This window comes from Erinaceus europaeus, chromosome 4 (assembly GCF_950295315.1).
Source record: "Erinaceus europaeus chromosome 4, mEriEur2.1, whole genome shotgun sequence".
Classification (NCBI taxonomy): Eukaryota; Metazoa; Chordata; class Mammalia; order Eulipotyphla; family Erinaceidae; genus Erinaceus; species Erinaceus europaeus.
In genome coordinates, this window is record NC_080165.1 from 66,622,300 (window position 1) to 66,646,472 (window position 24,173).

Here is a 24,173-nt window from a genome sequence, read left to right on the forward strand (position 1 = left end):
TTGCCAAGGGGCCTACAGACCGGTGGTTCCTGCAGACTGGGGCAGACAAAAGCTAAAGGCCTTGGGTCACAGGATCAAGGTCTTAAGAGTTGCCCCATAAAACCACACAATCACTACCTTGATGATAGGATCAGAGTCTCCATTGTGACTTGAGTGGTCTCCAAAAAGGTAGGCAAGAAGGTAAGCATACAAAGAAACAAATGCCTACTTATTTGTACTTCACAGAGAAAACTGACATATTTCTCTGAATGGCTCTCACTTTGCCCCTTTTCCCTCCAAATGTGGCGTTCTGGATCTACACTAAGGCTTTCCTCCCCTTTCTTCTTGATTATGTGCACAAAAGATTAACTCCCTCTTTGTGGGACATTCACAGGAAATTCAGATATTCTCAGAAGGGGTTCTTTTTCTTAAGTCCACTTCCCCTACTTTCCACCCCCAGCCCCCACCCAGTTGCTAAGTATTCAGGAAATGCAAACCCCATATAAAGATAACTCTGACCAAAGAGAGAAGGAGAATGGCCCTATGACCTTGTTAGGTAAAATGACTTCCCCTCCCTGCACCTCACACTAAGCTTCTGCAAAATGAGGGGGTGAGGCATAGTGGGCTGCAAGGAGGTCCCTCTGCCCTAGCCTGTGAGGGCTCAGCTGGACAGATCTCGCCAGGCCCTGTCTGTCCCAGGGCCACCCAACACTCCTGTGCCTGGGTATTGAGTCAAAAGATTTTTTCACCACTGACACCCGATCCTGAAGGTTTCCAGCCTAAAGGGGAAAAGAGAATACCTACTGGAAGAGTCAGGTTACCTGGATTTCTATCTTGGTTCTGCCAGCTTTTGAGAAAATAGAAGCATGTGAGCAGGGGAGGGTATCAGAGTACATTGAAGTTTTCACCATTGTATTCCAATTAAAAGGGGGGGGGGCGCGGAATGGTGGCCAAGGTGGTGGTGCCCTGATAAGAGTGTAGGAATTGCAAGCATGAGGGCCTGAGTTTGATCCTTGGCACCACATGTGGCAGTGGTGCTCTGAATTTTGCTCTTTCTCATTAATCAATAAATGAAATAGAGGGCAAGGCAGTGGCGTACCGGGCTAAGCATACATAGTACAAAGTGTAAGGACCCACACAAAGATCTCAGGTCTAGCCCTCAGTTCCCCAACTTGTAGGGTGGTAGCTTTACAAGCGGTGAAGCAGGTCTGCAGGTGTCTATCCACCCCCCCCCTCAATTTCTCTCTGTCCTGTCTACTGGGGGTGGGGAAGGCTGCCAGGATCAGTGGTTTCATTGTGCAGGCTCCAAGCCCTGGAGACAATAAATAAATAAAATGTTTTTACAGTCTTACACTGAATAATGTATCTGACTAGTATAAAGATTAATGGGGCTGGATGGTGGAGCACCTGATTAAATGCATATTACCATGCACAAGAGCTGGGGTTCGAGCCCCTACTCCCTCACCCGCAGGGGGGACACTTTGCAAGTGGTGAAACACGTACTGTAGGTGTCTCTCTGGCTCTCTCCTTCTATATCTCCCCCTCTCCCTCTCAATTTATCTCTATACTATCAAAGAAAAATGAAAAAAAAAAAAAAAGACCTCCAGGAGCAGTGGATTCATTGTGCAGGCACCAAGCCCCAGCTATAACTGTGGTGACAAAAAAAAAAAAAGTGTTCTAGAATGGAGAAACCTCCCCACCCCCACCTGCAGCCCTCAGGCTGCCGCTGAGCAGAAGCTAACAGTCATCCTCCAGGCAGCCCTTCAGTATTCAGTCTACCACATCCCCCCCCATGGCACTCATAAGGTACTAAAGCAAACAGGTGTGGTGTTTGTGGTGCACCTTATCTCTACACTCACACTTATCCTGTTCCCTACTTCCTCAGATCACCCTAGACGTCAAGTGCTGATTTCCTGGCTGTGGAAATGGTTTCCTTATCTGCATCCAGGACAGTCCCTTCTGTCTAGAGGCCCTCAATGACTAAGAAAATTCAACTTGGGGTATCACTGATGAAGACTATGGAATCTATCAGTTAAGTTGCCCTTGGGGAAGACCAGCTGGATGGTGTAAGCCAACTGTTCTTGGCTCTGAGCTTTGAGTAACTAGAGTGGAGGAGGGGCAGGAAGCATGAATCATGATCTGGAGAGAGGCTGTTATAGCCTGAGGTCTGTATTCAGGGGTGGGGACTTGGGGGGTGCTGCCTTGGTGAAGGATACAGATATTATCCTGGAGAACAAAACGGTTTCTTCCTTCAGTGTAGCAGCACCAAACATCAGACACCTAGAAACCCTCATCCTTCAAGGGACTTGTACAATACTTGAAAAAAGAAGACAAGTGGTTGACTCCAGTAACATTTTTGGTGCTCAAAGATTGCTTTTTAAAAATATTTTATTTATTTATGAGAAGGGAGGAGAGAGAAAGAACAAGACATCACTCTGATACATGTATTGCCGGTGATTGAACTCAGGACCTCATACTTGAGAGTCCAGTGCTTTATTCACTGTGCCACTTCCTGGACCACCAAATGTCTTTCTTTCTCTCTCTCTTTCTTTCTTTCTTTCTTTCTTTCTTTCTTTCTTTCTTTCTTTCTTTCTTCCTTCCTTCCTTCCTTCCTTTCTTTCTTTCTTTCTTTCTTTTTTTCTTTCTTTCTTTCTTTCTTTCTTCTTTCCTTCCTTTTTTCTTCCCCCAAGAGGCCAATCCTGGCTTTACAAAAGTGAATTAGTAACCTGGAGTGATCTGGAGCACTTATTAGAGAGACTGAAAGCGGATGGAAATCCATTCAAGGCCATGAGTGGTGAAACACACTAGAAGGTTGGTGGGACACAGTCAGATGCTAACTGTAGGACTTCTCAAGGGCATTCAATGTGTGCTAACAACAGTGACATCTCCAAGAGGGATCCTGGGGGCCATCAGTGGGCTTATAAACACCACACTGGGTCTTAGCTGCCTCAGCAAGAACACCCATTTCTCCCCTGTATTCACACGTTCCTTTTCTAACCTCCACACCCTCCCTGCCTCACCAAGTCAGCTCCAGACTTTCTTCTACAGCCTTTTCTACCTGAATACTCAAAAAGCACAGTGTCTGTCTGTCCCTCATGGAAATCTACTTTGCATAGCTGACATTTAATCTGCTAAAGATGCTCTATCTGTCATGCATTTCTTTTCTGATCATTTCAGGTCACGGCAACTCTATGCATTTTCTTCTATCACCTGCCCACTGTACAAAGCCGAATCACTACAAATAGCAGGTGGTTAAAAAAAAAAAAGTTTCTGCCTGATAGAGAGCAAATCAGGAAGTGATACAGACTTGAGAGTAATATAAAGCCACTTAGTAGAAGGGAGCATGTAAATCAAAAAGTGATATGTCAGCTGTAAGAATAAAAGCCAGACAGTACAGACTGTCCCCACCACTGTGGAACATGCTTCCATAAGAGGGGGCACCATAAAGTCAAGTTCTCCCGTGAGTGGGGTCATGAAGCTTCTGTCCCTTCAATACTCCACACCATAGGACACAGTTTGGGGGAAAGGACCTGAGATGTAGGGGTGCCCCATTTCCAGAGGGTGCTTTACATCTTCTTAGGCAAATAGTGGCCAGACTAGCATGTTCTGTTTTCTCTCAGATTATTCTTTTTAAAATTAGAAACATTTTATTTCTGCTCCTGTATATACACTTTATTGTTCAGGAAAAAAAAAGATTCCCACATGTATTCCCTCATATTATTCTTAAAAAAAACTTTTTTTATTATCTTTATTTATTGATTGGATAGAGACAGTCAGAAATCGAGAGGGAAGAGAGGGATAGAGAGGGTGAGAGATAGAGAGACACCTGTAGCACTGCTTCACCACTTGCAAAGCTTTCCCCTTGTAAGTGGGGACTGGGTCCTTGCGCATTATAACATGTGCGCTCAACCAGGTGCGCCACCACCCAGCCCCCTCAGGTTATTCTTAAGACATCTCAGTGTGAATGAATTAATAGTGAGGTTGGGAACCCCACGCTGACCCTAGACTCCTCCGTTCATTTTCATTCTTTCATATACCAGTTCTGCCAGTTTAAGTGTCACGGATGCAGCCAGGGAAATAGCTCACTTGGGAGAGTGCCTGCTTTGCCATGAAGGCAATTCAGGTTCGAGTCTCCAGATCCCCAGAATACCATAGGAGCAGTATGTCACTGGGGAAGCTTTGGTGCAGTGGTGTCTCCCATTCACTCTCTCCCTCTCTTTCTACAAGTCAAACTGGAACAATCAAGCCTTGGTGACAAAAAATAAATAAATAAAAAGGAAGGAAGGAAGGAAGGGAGGAAGGAAGGAAGGAAGGAAGGAAGGAATAAAAAGACAAAGAGAAAGCATCACTGAACAAGAACAGTACTGAAGGGGCCCTGCTCTCAATCATAACTTTGACAACCATGGGCCAAGTGCTTGGGATGGGATCAAATTTACATTCTGAAATTTACACACATTGTTTCACCTCAACCATGTTACAGATTTAGCAAGCAAAACTCAGAGAGATTAAGCTAATGAGTGGCAAAGTGAGGTTTAAAGTCAGCCCTTTCTTCCTGTGTCCCCAAACCCTAAAGGCCTCCTCATTGCACTCTGTTAGTTCCCTTCAGGAGAGGAAGACCAACAGAAGGAAGGCTGGGGGAAGGGATGGAGAAGCAGCACAGGAGGGAAGAAGTAAGGAGGGGAGAGCATGGGGCCTTTGAGGAGGAAAGCTGCTGGTGACTGCCAACGAAACAAGCCACAAAATATGCAGAAGCCATTTCCTCTCTTAAGGAAGATAAACAATAGCTTCATAAACAATTTCTACAAAGCTGTCTAGCTATTTAAAGTATTCTGGTAGTCACCCATATCCTTTTGTGAGCATAAAGCTGATTCTGGAAAAATGGTCAATAGTTATGCTGGGGAGAAGGGACGTGAAAGAAGGGAGCAGGCGGGGAACATCACCTGCCAGCTCTGTGACCAGAGTCAGCTACTGTCTTCTCTAAGATTCTGTTCACTGATTTGTGGAAAAGGAACAGTAATTCTTGATCTACAGAGATGCAGTGAAGAGAAGATATAGTTTCTTTTCTTCTTCTTTTAATAAAGAAGTTTTTTTCTTTTTTCTTTGCCACCAGGGTTATTGCTGGGGCTTGGTGCCTGCATAATGAATCCACTGCTCTCAGAAGCCATTTCTCTGTCTCTCTGTCTCTCTCTCCCTTCCTCCCTCTCTTTTTTCTTCTTTATTTCATAGAACAGAGATAAGTTAAAAAAAAGGGAGATAGAGAGGGAGAGAGAGAGAGATAGACCCCTGAAATACCTGCTTCACCACTCAGGAAGCTTCTCCACTCCATGTGGAGAGTGAGTGCTCGAACCTGAGTCCTTGTGTATGCGCTTATGAGTGCACTTAACCAGGTGTGCCACCATATGCCCCCCCCCCCCAATATCTGTTCTGGCTATAAGGCACATCAGATCCCTTACTTGATTTCCCAACTGAAATAGCTAACATGCTGGACAGAATTTGACGTGTAAAAATTGCATGCACATCGCTGAGTTGAGGACACACAGAACTCATTACAGGCAAATAGTATGAACCAAAACAGGAATCTGGGGAGGCGAGCTGGCAGCAAAGCAGACTTTTCTCTTGAGGGGTTCTGGTAAATCTTAGGGTTCTGGAAACAAGAGGAAAAAGTCTAGTTCCTCCATAAAGTCAGGAACTCCCCCCCAAAAAATCTGCACCTTCAACAAATAAGAAATAAATATACAACACCAAAGGAGGCTGCCAATAAATTTGACCTTACACTGCTTAATAAAGGGAGAAGTCTTTCTCCTAAAAATCCGTAGCCATAAGCTGGACTTCACATAGGCTTGCAGTTCAAATTCATACTACCTAGTTTCCAAAAAAGTTTTAAGTAGAAAATTAATCTAAAATGATTATCCTTTTTTTGAGGGGAGGGTTTGTTGAGGTGAGATTGGTGGTATCCCAGACAACTAGTGGAAGGTAATGCAAACTGTCTCTGGAGGAAGAAGATCAGCATCTATCCAGCCCTCAAATGGCTGTCAAAGTTCTGAGGGAAATGAGCAGTTCACAGAAATAAGAAACAAGACATCAGGAGGATTAGCCAGCAGAAAATATTGATAGAAGAACTAGATCTGCAAAAGTTTCAGTTTCTGCATGTATCAGGCATGAGATTTTGTAAATCCTAAATATCTGTCTTAATATAAAGAAATAAAAATAAGTTTCTAACTATGAGCCAGAAATAAGAAGCCAAACAAAAATAAATTTATCCAGCATGCTGATTTGATTTGAAAGAAAAAAACTACCAGAACTTCCAGAAACAGTGACTAAAGCAACTCAAAGACAGTAACTAAGTAAAGGGTTAAGCAGCATTTGAGGTACAGAATAAATTAGTTAAGTGAAAGACAGATTTAAGAAAGTATTCAGAGTTCGGCATAGAAAGACAAAGAAAAAAAAAGCATAAAGTAGAGGTTAAGAGGTACAATGAATAAGAATGGATAGAATAGAATGGGGAAAGCTTCCAAATCTAACTAGAGTTCCAGATGGAAATATTCAAAAGAATAAGAAGACAGTGTCCGAAGGAATGAAAGATAAGCATTTCCCAGAATTGTTAAAAGGCACCGATCTCTAGCTCTAGATATCCCAATCAAGCCCAAGCATAGGAAAGGCAGAAAAATTCAGTTACATGTAATCTTGTTACATGCAGATAGACCTACAGAACACCAAAGAAAGCAGTATCTGGAATGCAGTCAGAGAGAATGCTGGGTCATGTATAAAGGAACAACAACCAGGCTGACAGCATTCACATCAGAAGCAGTGTGGTCTGGAGGTGGAGCACTGATTTCTCCTCTCCCATTTCTCATAAGAAAAGAAACAAATCTTTAAAAAAGGGGGGAGATAGGGCACCAAAGTAAAAACCCAGTGGTGAGGGGTAGACAAGTAGCTTCCTGGGCCAGTGGGGGGTGGGAGTGGGCGGGAGGGATGGGTCACAGTCCTTTGGTGGTGGGAATGGTGTTTATGTACACTCCTAGCAAAATGTAGACATATAAATCGGTAGTTAATTAATATGAGAGGGGGAAATCAATTGTATGTCTCAAAGTTTCTCAAAAGACAAACTGAATCTTTTTAATATATAGGCTATGTATTTGATATGCGGACTCTCTCAAAAGCCTAGACCAAGTAGATCAGAAGCATCCAATAGCACAGCTATATACAAGATACTGTACAGCAAACCATAACAAAGGGACTTTTCAAAGTTAACCCAATTAACAAATAATGTGATGATAATATTAACTATCGATTGTCTTTTTGAACCCTAAGACAGCAGGAACCTCACATCTTCACTATAGAGCCCCTACTTCCCCCAGTCCTGGAACCCTTGGATAGGGCCCACTTTCCCGTATGCATCTCCCAATCCAAACCAAATAATATTGCATCCGCCGATCACAACCTAACCAAAGCAATGATTGCCACCTCAACATGTTTCACCTCAGGCTGTATCCAGAGACTTCACGTGTGGAATGACAACCCTTCAGCTTCATTACTCGGGTGAGACCTTTCCTTTTATAGTACACTCTAATTTCATCTCAGTTCACTTTCCAACAAAGTCCCATAACCTAGATATACACCAGTTTCTGTGAGAGAGAGCTTATGTGCACACGTATCCATAAACTATTGCAAAATATATACCTGAAAGCAGAAGTACACTAGAGTTTGCAGTGAGTACCTCCCTAACACTTCCTCTCCACTATTCCAAGCTTGCTCAACAAATTGTTTGACTTCATATGTTAACTCTCTTTTCAATCACCAGGTTCCAGATGCCACCAGGATGCTGGCTAGGCTTCCCTGGATTGAAGACCCCACCAATGTGTCCTGGAGCTCAGCTTCCCCAGAGACACACCTTACTAGGGAAAGAGAGAGGCAGACTGGGAGTATGGACCGACCAGTCAACGCCCATGTTCAGCGGGGAAGCAATTACAGAAGCCAGACCTTCTACCTTCTGCAACCCTCAACGACCCTGGGTCCATGCTCCCAGAGGGCTAGAGAATGGGAAAGCTATCATGGGAGGGGGTGGGTTATGGGGATTGGGTGGTGGGAATTGTGTGGAGTTGTACCCCTCCTACCTTATGTTTTTGTTCATTAATCCTTTCTTAAATAAAAAATTTAAAAAAAAAAAAGGGGGGAGAGGGCTGGGCAGTGGCACAACTTGTAGAGCACAAACATTACAATGTGCAAAGATTCCATTTCCTTGGTCCCCACCTACAGAGGAGAAGCTCTACAGTCAAGCAGTGCTGCAGTCTGTCTCTCTCTCTCTCTCTCTTTCTCTCCCCCACCTTTTTTTCTGAGCTCAGCTCATTTCTCGCTGTCTCTATCCAAAATAATATGTATTATATACACATATATTCAAAATAGTACATACACACACACACAAACACACACACACCACAAAATAAGTCAGAGGTAATGGAAAAATGACTTAACAAGAATGGATCTAGTAAAGTCGCCTTTCAAAGCTGAAAACAAATAAAGGCTTTTTTTTTTAATGCCAACAAAAACCAAAACAGAAAAAAAAATTCCATCAACAAATTCTCACTAAGGATAATGCTATAGGACTGATTCAGGCAGAAGAAGAATGACCTCAGGTTCACAAAAGAATGGTAAGAAGAGAGTGATAAAGATGTGGGTATATCTGCACAAACACTGTGTACAATGATGTCTAACTTGTAGGGAAAAAGCCAGGACAGAATGAAATCACAGGATAGTAATTGTATATAAGTTGAGAAAGGCAGTGAGAAGAATCAAACCAGTTTGTGTTCTTGTATTGTTTAGGAAGAAGGTAAAGACACCGACTAATTTTAATTTTAGGCTTTGTTAAGTATGCCTGCTAAAATAGCTGGGGTAACCACTGAAACAACACTTTCAGAGTGTATAACTTCCTAATAAGGACATGGAAAATGGAGTGGGGGAAATACTCCTCAACCAAAATGAGAAAACAGAAAAAGCTGTAAGTATATGAAGGTGGTAGAAATATACTCAATATACTTATTATACACACTTATCTACCAAATAGGATTGCTTAAAATATAGAAAGCAAACATTTCAGCATGTAATGAAAACTGACAGATCCAGTGGGAGATTATAACGGACTTCTTTCAATAACTGATAAATTCATCAGACAAATCTGAAAAGGATATTATTATTAATGATTTGAATAGCACAATGAACTAAATTCAGTTACTTCATATATAAAACCATATTCAGTAATTAGATACTATATATTTTAAACTTACTTACATGGATTATGTAGGGAAAAAGTTAAAAAGGGGTAAAATATAAGAAGTAGCACACAGAAGTGGTTCAAGGCTTAGTTCAAATCTACCCCAAGGATCAAATCTATTTTGTCTTAGGGAAGATATTGAAGACCAAGTAGGGAAGTAGATCAGTGGGTACAGTGCAGGACTTGCATGTATGAGGCTCCAGGTTTGATCCTGAGTGGAGCAGTGGTCTGGTCTCTCCACCTTTCTCTCATCAAAAAATAAATAAATAAATAAATAAGGCAGTGGCTGGGTGGTGATACACCCAGTTGGTTGCACATGTTACCAAATGCAAGGACCTGGGTTCAAGCTCCAGGGCCCACCTGCAGGAAGGAAGCTTTGTGAATGGTGAGGCTGAACTATAGGTGTCTCTCTTTCTCCTTCTCCATCTCCCCCTCTCCTCTCAATTTCTCTGTCCTATGAAAATAAATAAATAAAACAGAGAAAAATGGCTTTCTAGCTCACTCACATCACTCCAGAGTCTACAATAGTTACTGTCATAAAAGATGCTCTTAAAATGTATTGAAGGACCAATGGGGAATGAGTGATTCTCTGTCAAGTGGGCAACTGGCAGTATTGATGGGGCAATAGGGCAACAGGTGAATGACACCAATCTCTAGGAAGAACTTACACAAGACTGAAAAGCAGAGACATGACAGCTGTCATCAAACCCAAGGAGAGTCAACTGATGAGTCTTTGAAAGGCCAGTATTTACAGTGCTAAATGGCAGAACAGAGGAGAGCAGACTCAAATGACAGAGAAGAATTTGTCTTGGTAGAAAGAATCTTCTAACAATTCATTGTTCTACATTGACTGGAAATTGGCCGGGTTGATCCTTTAAGATGCCCCCATGGGCTACAGCAATAGCATAATGGTTCTGCAAAAGCTCCTTCCTTTAGGCAAGAATGGCCTCAGATTCATAAAAGAATGGTGAGAAGACAGTGATAAGGATGTGGTACATCTGCACAAATGCTGCATTAAACAATGATGTCTAACTTCTGGGGGGTGGGGTGGCGCAGGATACAATGAAATCACAGTGTCATGTACGATACAGCAAATCCTAACAAAGGGATTTTCAAAGCTAACCCAATTTCCAAATAATCTGATTATAACAATAACTATCTACTGCCTTCTTAAACCCTAAGACAGCAGGAACCTCTCACTTCCTCTAGAGAGCCTATATTTCCCCCAGTCCTAGAACCTCTAGGGTGGGGCTCACTTTCCTGCATGCTTCTCTCAATTCATACCAAATAATACTGCATCTGCTGATCCCAACCTAATCAACGTAACAAGTAGCACCTCAGCATGCTTCACTTAGGAGTGTGTCCAGAGACATTAGGCATGGAATGTCAACCCTTCAGGTTCATTACTAGGGTGAGACCTTTCCTTTCTCATAGGATTCTATAATTTCATTTCAGGTGGTTCACTTCCTAACACAGCCCAAAAACTTAGATATAGACCAGGTCCCATGAGATAGGGCAGATGTACACATGCATCCATAAATTAGGGCAAAATATATACCTGAAAGCAAAAGTGCAAAATAGTCTGCAGTGAGTCAGTAAATGAAGCAAGCAAGCAGAAAGACCTAAAAAGACACCATAAAGTTCCTAATGAAATAATTTCTACTTAGACCTAGATACCCTCCTGTCTTTTAAAAAAAATTTATTTATTTATTTATTTATTTATTCCCTTTTGTTGCCCTTGTTGTTTTATTGTTGTAGTTGTAGTTATTATTGTTGTTGTCGTTGTTGGATAGGACAGAGAGAAATGGAGAGAGGAGGGAAAGCAGAGAGGGGGAGAGAAGGATAGACACCTGCAGACCTGCTTTACCACTTGTGAAGCGACTCCCCTGCAGGTGGGGAGCCAGTGGCTCAAACCGGGATCCTTAAGCCAGTCCTTCCGCTTTGCACCACCTGCACTTAACCCAATGCACTACTGCCCGACTCACCCTCACCTACTTTCTATTACACTTCCCTCAGTCACTTCAAAGCTAACCTTATCAAAGTCAAGACTACAAAAGCTGAGTAAGAGCAACAGACTGGCATAGTGTAATGATGACTCTTCAGTCACTATCAGACCATGGAGTCATCAGCTGGGGTCCTAGTTGGGGATACCTGAGATTCCCACAGACAAGATGGGCCTAGACCTTGATTAGATCCCTCTCTCCACTGTCACTGGTCATCTCTATCAGTAACAGCACAATGGACCCCTTTGTGGGTCCCCATAGGACCTCGCCCTCAATGTGGATCAACAACAGTAGAGAATGTTCCATCCTCCGAAGGGAGACTGGATAACATACTCTATCTACCACCTGAGGAAGATGGGTCCTGAAATTAAGGCATCTTGGAACATTCCTACTTATGACCACAGAATGTGAGCTCAGACCTACAGGTATGCAGAGGTTACATAGGCTCCTGTGCTGAATATGGGCCCAAGATCAAACCATTGGGGTTTATAGTCAACAATATACACCTTTCCCATATTTGGGAGCTACTCTCTTCCCCGATCCAGCTTTCTAGCCCTTTTTCCAGCCATGACATCGTCTCCCCAAACAACAACTTTGAGTCCACCTGCATATCAGATGTCAGGCACAGGAAATAACTAATAAAGTCATGGGCCCTTTGGAACAAAACTAAAATAGGCCTTCTAGCTATCTTCAAAACAAATATCCCAAATCTTCATCTGCAATATTCCAGCCTTTAGGTCCATGATTATTCAACAATTTGGCTTTATATGTTAATTCTCTTCATCCACCAGGTTCCAGATGCTACCATGACACCAACTGGACTTCCCTGGGCAGACGACTCCACCAATGTGTCCTGGAGACCCACTTCCCCAGACCTCTGCCCCACTAGTGAAAGAGAGAGACAGGCTGGGAGTATGGATTGACCTGCCAAAGCCCATGTTCAGCAGGGAAGCAATTACAGAAGCCAGACCTTCCACCTTCTGCATCCCACAATGACCTTGGGTCCATACTACCAGAGGGATAAAGAATAGGAAAGCTTTCAGGGGATGGGATGGGATATGCATCTGGTTGTGGGAATTGCGTGGAGTTGTATCCCTCTTACCCTGTGGTTTTTGTCAGTGTTTCCTTTTTATAAATAATTTTTTTAAAAAAAGAACAAAATCATAGGATAATAATTGTATCTAAGTTAGGAAAGGCAGTGACTAGAATGATGTCTTAGAAGTCCCAGATCACATACTGATTATCCTCTAATTCTAACCTATTCTAGAAATTTCTTCACTTTTAATTCCCAGGGCAACCAATTCCTAAGAGATCTAATTTCCTAGATTGAGGAAATAACAGAGGGGAAGCAATCTAGTGTCCTTCCTGCTCTGCCATCAGTCTCTACAAGCACCTTTTGCCCCATTAGACGAACATGCCTCCCTCCCTTCCTATTTATTTATTGGGACCGGGGTGACAGAATAATGGTTATGCAAATGACTAGAATGCCTGAGGTTTTGAGGTCCCAGGTTCAATCACCAGTACAGTAAGCCAGAGCTGAGCAGTACTCTGGTCTCTTTCTCTGTATCTCTCTTTAAATTAATTAATAAAAACCAATAAAAAGTAAAAATTTAAAACATTTTAAAAAATTTATTTATGAGATTGGGGGGGGGGAAGAACCAGAATATCACTTTGGTTCATGAGATGCTGGGGACTGAACTTGGTACCTCATGTTTGAGAGTCTAATGCTTTATTCACCGCACCACTTCCAGGTCTGTAACACGCATTTTCTAACTCTAGCCATATACCAATAAACTCTATGCTGCTAGCACACGGCTGAGGATTATAAAAGCATATGGATTGAGTTAAAGCTTCCAGGAGAAGCTCACCTGGACCTCCACAGCAGATGGCTGAGTTGGGGGCCTGGCTCTGGGGGCTTCTCCTGTGGCCGGCCAGTCATGCTGCTCTCATTCTGCTGGGCAAGTGGGAAGAGGAGACCCGGTTCTGTGGGGAAAAGAGAAGGCAAGGTCACTTCTTTCTCATGTGCTCCTAGCTCTCCATCACCAGCTCCCAGAGCCTCAGCAGTTCCCAGGCTGGTTTTCCCCCACTTTCATGTCACAGATACCAAAAGCAAAGCACTTGACAAATTTTCCCCACACCCAATGAGGGGGAGCCTGCAGAGGTGATGAATTAGACCCAGTCTTTGGTCTCAAGCAGAAGTCTAACAAGGCAGAGAGGGAGACAAGAGAGATACTCATGTTTTGTCACAAGATAATTTGCTAATAAGTGCTATGAATCCCCAAAATATATTCAGCTGTCTAACTGTCCTACAGGGCAACAGTGACAGCTTATGAGCACTAGGGCTTCTCTTAACTACTTGTCGTGAGGGACCCTCTCTCATTATTTGTGCTCTAACTCCTTGTCCATTATAGTTTCATAAATTATAATAAAAGTGAACCACTAGAAAAATGAAGCCAGAGGGGGCTGGGTGGTGGTGTACCTGGTTGAACGTACATGTTGCAATATGCAAGGACCTGTGTTCAAGCCCCTGGTCCCTGCCTGCAGGGGGAAAGCTTCATGAGTGGTGAAGCAGGGCTGCAGGTGTTTCTCTGTCTCCTTCCCTCTCTATCACCTCCTTCCTTTTCAATTTCTGGCTGTTTCTAGCTAATAAATAAAATAAAGATTTTTTAAAAAATGGACTGGAGTTTATGTATTGCACCAAAGTAAGACTTTGGGGTATGTGTGTGGGGGGAGAGGGTTCAGGAACATGATGGCAAAGGAGGACCTAGTGGGGGTTGAATTGTTTTGTGGAAAACTGAGAAATGTTACACATGTACAACTTGTATTTTATTGTTGACTGTAAGCCATTAATCCCCCAATGAGTAAGTGAGAAAGAAAGAAAGAAAGAAAGAAAGAAAGAAAGAAAGAAAGAAAGAAAGGAAGAAAGGAAGAAAGAAAGACATGTGAAACCAGAACATGTGTTCACACAAAGGCTAGGGTGACCTTTTAATTACCAGAGTCAATAGATTACTTTGTATAATATCGGTTTGACAGCTTGAAAGTTTGAAATGCTTACTCTTTCCATTGCAGAGCTGGGTAGTGAATCCAGGGTCTTGGGCATGCAAGATACTGCAGAATAGTTTCCCTGGCCTGATTTTCTATTCTTTATTCTTTCTGAAGGGGGCAGTGGTGGGGGTGGGAGGAAAACAGAGAGGCAGAGAGGCAAGACACTATAGCACTGCCCCACCACCACCCAAGGGACTCTCCTTATGTTGTCCTTGGCATTCCCATGTGGTGCTAAGGCTTGTACTCACAGCCTCAAATACAATCAGGTGTGTGCTTTACCTGGCGAGTTACCACCCAGACTTAGTGCTTACTCGCCATTACTGTGCACTGCTCAGCAGTCAGCAGGCAGTACCAGCCCAGGAGTGACAGTTGGGCAGCATTACTAGAATGGAGTTTATATAGGAGTTTATAAATGCAAGTTTCCTAAGATGGGGTGGTTGTCATTAAGACTCAGAGAGTGTGGCTAGAAATAAAAATGGTGTCATATTCACCCTCTGGACACCACATTAGAATTTGGAGGATCTCTCTCTCTCTCTAGGAAGGCCACAACTGTGTTTTGTGAAAGTGACTTCAGGAGGTCTTGACAAAGAGGTGGTTCTAACTCAAGTTCAGGTCAGAGACTCCTGGGGCCTAGTCAAAAAAAGGCAGTTGTGAGGTAACGGGAGTAGCATGCCTGGTGAGTGTTTATGTCACCATGTGCAAGGATCTGTTTTAAGCCCCTGTTCCCTATGAGCAGGAGGAAGGTTTCACAAGCAGTGAAGCAGTGTTACAGGTCTCTCTCTCTCCTTCTCCCTCCCTTTCCCTCTCTTCTCCCAATTTCTCTGTCCTATCAAATTAAAAAAATAGGGAGGGGGGTTTGCCAGGGGCAACAAATTCACCGTGCAGGTACTGAGCCCCAGTAATAACCCTAGTGGCAATAAAAGAATTAAAAAAATTTAAAAGTTGTGTGTGGAGTCTGTACCATGCCACACTGAACTTGTCAACCCTGACATGACAATCCCAGCTGAAGATACTACCCTGAATATGAACAAAGCATCATTAATTAAAATGGACTGAGACAGCTCAGAAAATAAATTAAAAAGTAATTCATTTTCCAAATGTCAAGAGGACTACTGGTGTTCATTCCTATTATTTAGTGTTACAAAAATTACTCTTTTTTTTTAAGTTGAGAAATCCTTTGTCTGTGACAGCCAGCTCCCAAAAAAGCCTTTAAATGCTAGTGCCGTAATACTTGAGGGAGAGATTACAGTCATTTTCATCCATTTGAATGTTTAAGAGAAAGTGCTCATTCCTCTAAACTCCAGCTTTTAAGCAGTTCTTATTTTAAATTTTAGAAGAAGATAACTCTGCAGAAGGAAAACGTCCATTTTCAAAGTCTCTTACTTTAATGCAAATACACACACTTGTACTCCCTGCTTCAAATGCTAAATCATCTGCAATTTGGGAGTTTGTTGCTCATGAAATTCTAGAGATAAGCACATCATAAACATTCCTATAGCAACAGAATGCTTTTGAAGCAATGCCTGTAACGTTGCAAAGATTGGATATCATTATCTCTGAATGTTGGTGAAGACAAGGATAGGGGAATAACTGTTTATGTACAAATAAATCAATAGAGTAACTGGCAACTTAAACAGCAGAGCTTACCAAGAAGCTCAGCCATGGCATGGGGACGGGAAACAGGAATGCACTTCCGTTTTCATGAATAATGAGCTGCCACGTTGTGTGTTACATGTAAATTCTGTGACATGTTGGGTAATGCATGCCACAACACATGTGACCCAGGTCACTTCTGTCATAGGATGTGTGCCACTTTCTGACACACAACACACGATGCCTTTTATCATGCAACACATGCCAGCTTCTGCGTATGTCCCATTGTCATCTGTTGGTTCTGTCAGAAATTAACAAGGGTCACATGACAGAAATGGCACACAAGGGACATGTGACATAAGTGACAAACATGAACACAAGTAATAGTCAACATGCCACAGAATGGACATAAGCAACATATCACATAGGTGATTTATGTGACAAATAATACAGGTAACACAAGAGAGGAGACATACTCAAGTGACATAAGTAACATGTGATTTGGGACAAAAGCAATATGAACATGTGTCATGGGCTGTGTGACAAAAGCCATGTGGCTTGCATCACAGAAGTACGGGTGCATGTTTCATGTGTCATGTATTGGTCATATGTCATAATTGACATGTATTGTGGGCTATAAGGCAAAGTAACACACATGTGACAAATGACCCACAACTGCAACTTAAGTGACATGAAAGACGTGATGTGAGGATGTGAAGCATGAGCAGTATGGTAGAAGTAATGTGAAATGTGAGAGAAGTGACATAAAAAAGGGAAACTGAGCAAGAAAACAGCAACACATGACATTTGAGGTTCAATCAATAGTTGAAATGCAGGCACTGTGCACGAGGCTGACCCTCCCTGAGTCACACTTCCTCTGGGAATCTAAGCCCCTTCTTCTTCTAGCGTTTGCCATCTAAGCCCCTGAGGTGGGCATTTGCAGGCACTTAACAGATGCTCCACCTTGGAGCTCTAGGCCAGCAACAAACAGACTCGGGCTCTGGTTCTAGCTTCATCATGACTGTCACTATCGACTATAGTTATCTTTTATGAGTTCCACACAGTAGAGGAGACAGAACAGCTGTCCCATCCCTGAAGGCCTAAAACAGGTCTGGAATGTACTGGGACCTCCCAGACAGTGCCTCTGATATTTACAACAATCCTGCTGTGATCATCATTTCACAGGGAATGAAACTGAGGCCTGTTGACTTCTGCGAGGCCACAAACTGAGCGGTGGAATCAGAATGTGAAGTCCCAAAGCCATTCCCCTCTACTCTGGTACCACACCAGCACACTGCTTAGCTTATGGCCCTCAGATTCCTTTCTGTCCAACTGCTGTCTTATATACAACACTTTTCTTGGTGTGTGTGTGTGTAGGGGGGAATAGTGACATAAGATTCTAGGGGAGGAACAACATTTAATATATAAGAATAAATACTTGGGCAGGGGGTAGATAGCATAATGGTTATACAAAGAGACTCTCATGCCTGAGGCTCTAAAGTCCCAGGTTCAATCCCCCACACCACCATAAGCCAGAGCTGAGCAGGGCTCTAGTAATAAATAAATAAATAAATAAATAAATAAATAAATAAATACCTAAATGTATGTCTAAGGGCTGGGGAGATAGCATAGTGTAGCTCACCAGACTTTCATGCCTCGGGTTCTGAAGTCCCAGGTCCAGTCTCTCTGGCACCATCACAAACCAAAGGTCTCTCTCTCTCTCTCTCTTTCTCTCATTAAAATAAAACAAACAATATGCTTTTTAAAATATGTGAATATCAAGGGACCCAAAGCAAAGTGGAAGAATTCTCCTTAGCTATAAGGTTAACTGAAATGAAAAGCCTGTGTGTGTGTGTGTGTGTGTGTGTGTGTGTGTGTGTGTAGGGGGGGTGGGATGCAGTTAGGGGTGGGGAAGGAGACACTGGATATGAACTATGGGGCTTCTGGGATGAGAAACAAGGCCCCCAGCAAATGAGAAGAATTCCTTCTATGCTACACACCAAAAAATAGAAATTGACACAGATTCTTTTTTTTTTAAATTTTTTTATATTTATTTTATTTATTCCCTTTTGTTGCCCTTGTTGTTTTATTGTTGTAGTTATTATTGTTGTTGTCATTGTTGGATAGGACAGAGAGAAATGGAGAGAGGAGGGGAAGACAGAGAGGGGGAGAGAAAGATAGACACCTGCAGACCTGCTTCACCGCCTGTGAAGCGACTCCCCTGCAGGTGGGGAGCCGGGGTTCGAACCGGGATCCTTACGCTGGTCCTTGCGCTTTGCGCCACCTGCACTTAACCTGCTGCGCTACAGCCCGACTCCCTGACACAGATTCTTAAAAAAAATAAATAAAAAGATAAGAAGCAGAAGAATGAAAAGGAAGAGGGGGAGGAGAATGAGAATGAGGAGGTGGAGAAGGAACAGAATCTGTGAATTTCACCTAAGAACATCTAAGAAACTGCAGAGAATAACCAAATGCAAAGAGATATCTTATTTCTAGTCACACAGGGACCAGCCATTCTGTAAAATGAGTTCTGCTACATAAAGATGATGCTGGCATGGCATGGTAGAAGACCTCATTTTCAAATGAAATAAGCCAGGAGAGGCCTGGAAGCTTTCTGGATCTGGAGGAAACTCCCATTCTCTCTCCAGACATCTCTCTTAGAAACCAAATGTGGATCTGCTGCCCAGCGCCCCAGAGAGCCAAACATTGCCACAACTGTTTTTGCACAAAGAGGAAAATACTTGTTTATTGTCATTCAAACCCACAATTCAGGCAGGAGACACACTTCAACCAATTTCTCACTTCCAAAAGAGAGAGAGAACACATTTATACAGGCAGAAGGGAGGGTGGGAGCTGGAAATCTAGGAGCTGAGTTTTGAGGGTAGCAGGGAAGGGTAGTCGGAGGTCTTCAGATTGTCCCAACTCCTGGGTCATGGATTGCTGGGTTGTAATGGGCCCTCCTTTGATTGCTCCTCCTCCCAGAACAAAGCCTATCACAGGTCTTTTTTTAAAAAAAATATTTTATTTATTTTTGGATACAGAAAGAGAGAAACAGAAAAGGGAGAGGGACATAGAGACTCTTAGAGCACTGCCTCACTGCTTGTAAAGCGTCTCCCCTTGCAGGTGGGGAACAGGGGCCTGAACCCGGGTCCTTGCACATAATGTTTGTGCTCAATTCGATGTGCCACAGTCCAACCTCACCTATCATAGATCTTTTTTTTTTTTTTAAAAAAAAAAAAAGATTAATTTATGGGGCTGGGTGGTGGCACAACTGGTTGAGCACACGTTACAATACACAAGGACTCAGGTTAGAGTCCTCAGTCCCCACCTGTGGGGGGAAAGCTTCACAAGTGGTGAAGCAGTGCTGCAGGTTCTATCTCTCTATCCCACCCTTCTCTCTTGATTTCTGGCTGTCTCTATCTAATAAATAAAAAATAATAATAAATAAAACTTAATTGATGCATTTATTGGATAGAGGCAGAGAGAAACTGAGAGGGAAGGGAAGGAAAGGGAAGGGAGAGTGGGAGAGAGCCAGAGAGATACCAGCAGTACTACTACACCACTTGTGAAGCTTCCCCCACTGCAGGTAGGGACCAGAGTACTTGAACCTGGATCTTTGTGCATTGTACCATGTGCACTCAACCAGGTGCACCATTGCCCAGCCCCTTACCATAGGCCTTAAATTAGTCTAAAAGCTAGGGCTCAGGAGCTGGGTGCTGGACGTAAGTCCCAGAGTGCTGTCCTTTGATTTTTCCAGATTCAGTTTTTACGTGTTCACTGCTGATAGAGCACTGACAGTCACCATCTTCCTTTAGCCCAATTTATCAGCCTTGGCCTGTATCTCCTACCCCACCCCCCACAAATCATATGAGACAGCCCTGTCCTCCTGTGGGCCATGGTTTCATCTTTTGATGTTCCATTCTCAACCCCCTAGAAGTTGAGAATGGAATAAATTTCAAGGCTTGGAAAGGGGGGGCCTTAACCAGACCATTTAATCAGGTTTTCCTGTACCTGCTTATTTCAGAACACAGAATGTTGACCATCCACATCCACAGTTCGAACAGTGAGAGGATCTTGGAAACTGACGGCAGGCTGCCATCCTTTCTCCAACTTCCTCAGGCCTCCCAGACCCTTGCTCACAGCTCGTCTTCTTGTCTTCCAGGATGTCTGTCTGTCTCTCTCTCTCTCTCTCTGTCTCTCTCTCTCTCTCACACACACACACACACACACACACACACACACACACACACACACACACACACACACACATCAAGTCTGTTCCTACTCCAGGACCATGACACATGCTGGTTCCTCTAATTATGATGCTCTTTCCTATCTCCCCCTTCATTAATGGAGCATTAATTTCAGCAAGAATTCTTTGGCTCACCAGGGATTTAAGTGTGCAACAGCACTTAGCACCTCTGTAATTTAGTAATTAGGTGATTATGAGATGAATCAGGCTAGCAGGTCAACTAGGCAATGGCCAATGTCTGTTTTTTCTCCATTGTGGCCCATAGGCTGGTATGACCGCTCTCAGTTCCAACTGCTCATCAAAATGATTGTGGGAGCTTTACAAATACAACCTATTACACACGTGTTCAAAGCATGCCAGGTGGTAGGAGCATGTAATCAAGACTGAGAACGGCCACCTTCAGGAGCCCACAGGTGCTGGGCATAAGTCCCAGAGCAGTCTTCAAATGGCCCAAGAAGTTCCAGCAAGACCTTGCTCCTTCTGCTTGTGTATACAATGTATCATCTAAATGTTTTCCACCCAGAGATTAAATATGAGGAAATTCCGGAAGGCAACAAAGTCCTCATTGTTACAGGGAATTTCATGAAATGTCTCCCACACAGCCCCCTCCCCACGGGACTCTGTCCTCTGACCCTTATCCTCATCGTTATCCTTCGTGCCACAGGATTCACTTGATGGGATCCTGAAGTGCATTTTAATATCTGGTGTGAAATCCCCTTAGCTTTTATTTCAATTCAAGCAGCGACAACAATCAAATGAAAAACCTCAAAATAAGTTTTATGGAAACAGGAGCGTTCCAAGTCATTCTGTGCTGGGACTTACCACCCAAGGTCAACTCCACACTGTGGAGAGAAGTGGCATGGAGGTGGTGGGGTGTGGGGCTGGCTATTTCCTGGGGGGGTGAGTAGGTCACTTGCCCTGATTCAGTCTTTCTAGGGCAAGTCCAGAGCAACTCTACCCATGGACTTATCCTTTATTTTTCAAAAACTCAACTGATTATTAATTTATTATTGCTACTAGGGTTATCCCTGGGGCTCTGTGCCTGAATGATGAAAACCATCTCTCTCAACAACCATTTTTCCTTTTTTCTTTTTTATTTGCTAGGACAGAGAGAAATTGAGAGGGAATAGGGATATAGAGAGGGAGAGAGAAAGAGAGACACATGCAGACCTACTTCACCACTAGTAAAGTTTCCCCCTGCAGGTAGGGACTGGCAGTTTGAACCCAGTTCCTTGCTCATGATAATGTGTGGGTTTGACACCATCTCCCAGTCCCTGCACTCACCCTTTCTGATGGGAGGGAGTGTTACAGTCTGAATATTTTTGTGTTGTTATCCCCCTTCTTCCCCAGCCTCCACTTTGTATGCTGAAATACTAACCCACTAAGTGATGGCATTAAGAGGCAAAGACTTTTAGGAGGATGGAACTCTCATGATGGAATCAATGCCCTTTATAAGTGACCCATGAGAGTTCCTCTGCCATTTACCCCAAATGAGAACACGAAGGTGCCAGCTGTAACCTGGAAGAAGGCCCTCACCTGAACATAACCATGCTAGCACCTTGACTTTGGAAATGCCAGCCTCCAGAACAGTTGGAAATAAATTCTCGTTGTTGCCACCCAAGTCTGTGATGTTTCATTCAACCAGCCAATATGGGCTAAGACAGTAAAACGTTGGAAAAAAGTAATCCAACCTCTTGGGGCTAGGGAGATAAAACAGTGGTTTATATAGCAGAACTTCCAGCTTGTAGTCTCTGTGGACACTAAAATTGGGGAACCACTTCTGCACTTTAAAGTGTTGGACTATCAGGATTCTCAAGCATGAGGGGGTGCAGAAGTGGTTCCCCAATTTTAGTGTCCACAGAGACTACAAGGGGAATGGAAAATTAACTTTCCTTCACACCCACTAGGTTGGTCATAATAATGAAAAATTATGAGTGTTGGTGAGGATGTGGAGAAATTAGAACACCACACTTGTGGTAGGAATAGAAAATACTGTAGCTGCTTTGGAAGATAAGTTTGGCAGTCCCCAGAATCTTTAATTTAGACTTTCCCTTATGATTCAGTAATTCTATTCCTAGGTGTGTATATATATTATTCCCAACAGGTACTCAAACAAAAACTTGTTCACAGATGTTCTTAATGGCTCAATAACCACAAAGTAGGAATAATCCAAATGTTCATCAGTGGGTGAGTGAACAAATCTGGTGTGTGTGTGTGTGTGTGTGTGTGTGTGTGTGTGTGTGTGCGCGCGCACGCACAAAATGGAATATTATTCAGTGTCAGTGACACTTTGCACTATAACATGAATGACACTTGAAAACAGTATGTTAAGTGAAATAAAGTCAAACACAAAAGATCTGTGTGATTGCTGTTATCTGAATCACCCAGAACGGGTAAATTCACAGATACAGACAGCAGATTAGTGGTTGCCAGACACTGAAAGAGGGGAGGGGGATTGGCTGCTTAGAGTGATAAAATGCCTTTATTGAAATTAAGACAGTGTTGATAGTTGCACAACATTGTGAGTGCACTAAACGCTGCTGGTTTTACATGGTTTAAAATGATGAATGGTTAATTTTTTTGTTATGAGAATTCTCAAAAAGTCTCCCTAGGCTTCACCAAGAGAAACCTCAACTCAGTAAGTCAGGGATGAGCACAGGAGCCTGCAGGAAGGAAGGAAGGAAGGAAGGAAGGAAGGAAGGAAGGAAGGAAGGAAGGAAGGAAGGAAGGAGATCAGGCCCATCATAGGGGCTAGAGAAGTACAGCAAAAGATAGGCTTTCCATTCTTGAGACCTTGGAGAGGCCAGATTCAACCTCCACCCCAACATGTATCTCTAAATCTAATTAGAGTTAATAAATAATGCCTTAAAGAACATCTGAATGATTCTGACATGGGGGTCCCCTGCATGGCCTAAATGTCAGGGCTGATCTGTGTGAATAAGCCTTTACTTTTTTTTTGGATAGGACAGAGAGAAATTGAGCGGAGGAGGTGATAGAGAAGGAAAGAGACAGAAACACCTGCCACACAGCTCAACTGCTTGTGAAGCTTGCCCTGTACAGGTGGCAACCAGGAGTTTGAACCTGGGTCCTTGCACATGTGTGCTCAAGGATATACCACTTGCCAGCTTAAATAAGCCTTTGCTTTAGACAAATCAACAGGGATTTCTGTTATTTCCTGGGTGCCAAGTGTGGACTAGTCACTAGACTTGGGTGCTTTCCAATACAGCATCTCAGGACACTGCTCGGAGAAGGTATCGCCAGCTTAATTTACAGAAAAGAAGCCTGAGAGGTTAAGTAAATCGCAAGGTGCCTGGGGCACACCGTCAATGAGAAATGGGTTCCAACCACTTGTGCCTGATTCCACAGACCCAGTTTCTTCTATCATTCCCTATGATAGACACCACTGTGACTTTTAAAATACTATTTATTTTACAAGAGCACTGTCCTCTGGCTTATGGTGGTGTGGGGATTGAATCTGGGAATTTTGGTGCCTTGGGCATGAAAATCTCTTTGCATAACCATTATGCTGTCTCCCCAGCCCATCACTGTGACTTTTATGAGCTCTTCCAAGTGATAGCAATGCCATTTTAGTGTTCAGAAATGCAAAATGTCCTCTATCATCAGAAACTGAGATAGATTGTTGGTCTACTTCTAAATTCTGCTTCTAAGACCCCTTCTGTTTCATTGGTTTAATCCCCCCTGCTTAACACTGTATTCTATTTACATAACCACTGTTAACTAAACACCGCCCTGCCTCCAGGGCATTGATTTAATCCTCACTGTTTTGCACGCTTTTTCCTTCTCCCCACCCCCTATCCTACGTACATCCTCTTTGGACCTGACACTTCCGCCTCAGGATAAATAAGGACAGGATTGTGACTAAAGATAACTTAGATTGTGCTGTGTTCCACATGAATAAAGACTGAACTGTGTACCACTCAGCCATGAGTCCCTGGTCGTCTCTCTCTCCTGACTGCGAATCTAGCCCAGAAATAGATCATCTTCTTTAGACAGTGGTGCTCAAGTACCATCA

General features: G+C 43.1%; 1 protein-coding gene across 11 annotated transcripts in view; it reads right to left on the minus strand.

Annotated features, from left to right (window-relative positions):
* Positions 1-24,173, minus strand: part of TRERF1 (transcriptional regulating factor 1) — a 275,654-nt gene that overhangs the window by 73,950 nt on the left and 177,531 nt on the right. For all 11 annotated transcript variants that reach the window (XM_060189802.1, XM_060189800.1, XM_060189797.1 and 8 more), the window contains exon 4: positions 13,119-13,233. The gene's annotated coding sequence lies outside the window, so the exon portion shown is untranslated. The remainder of the gene's footprint in view (positions 1-13,118; positions 13,234-24,173) is intronic.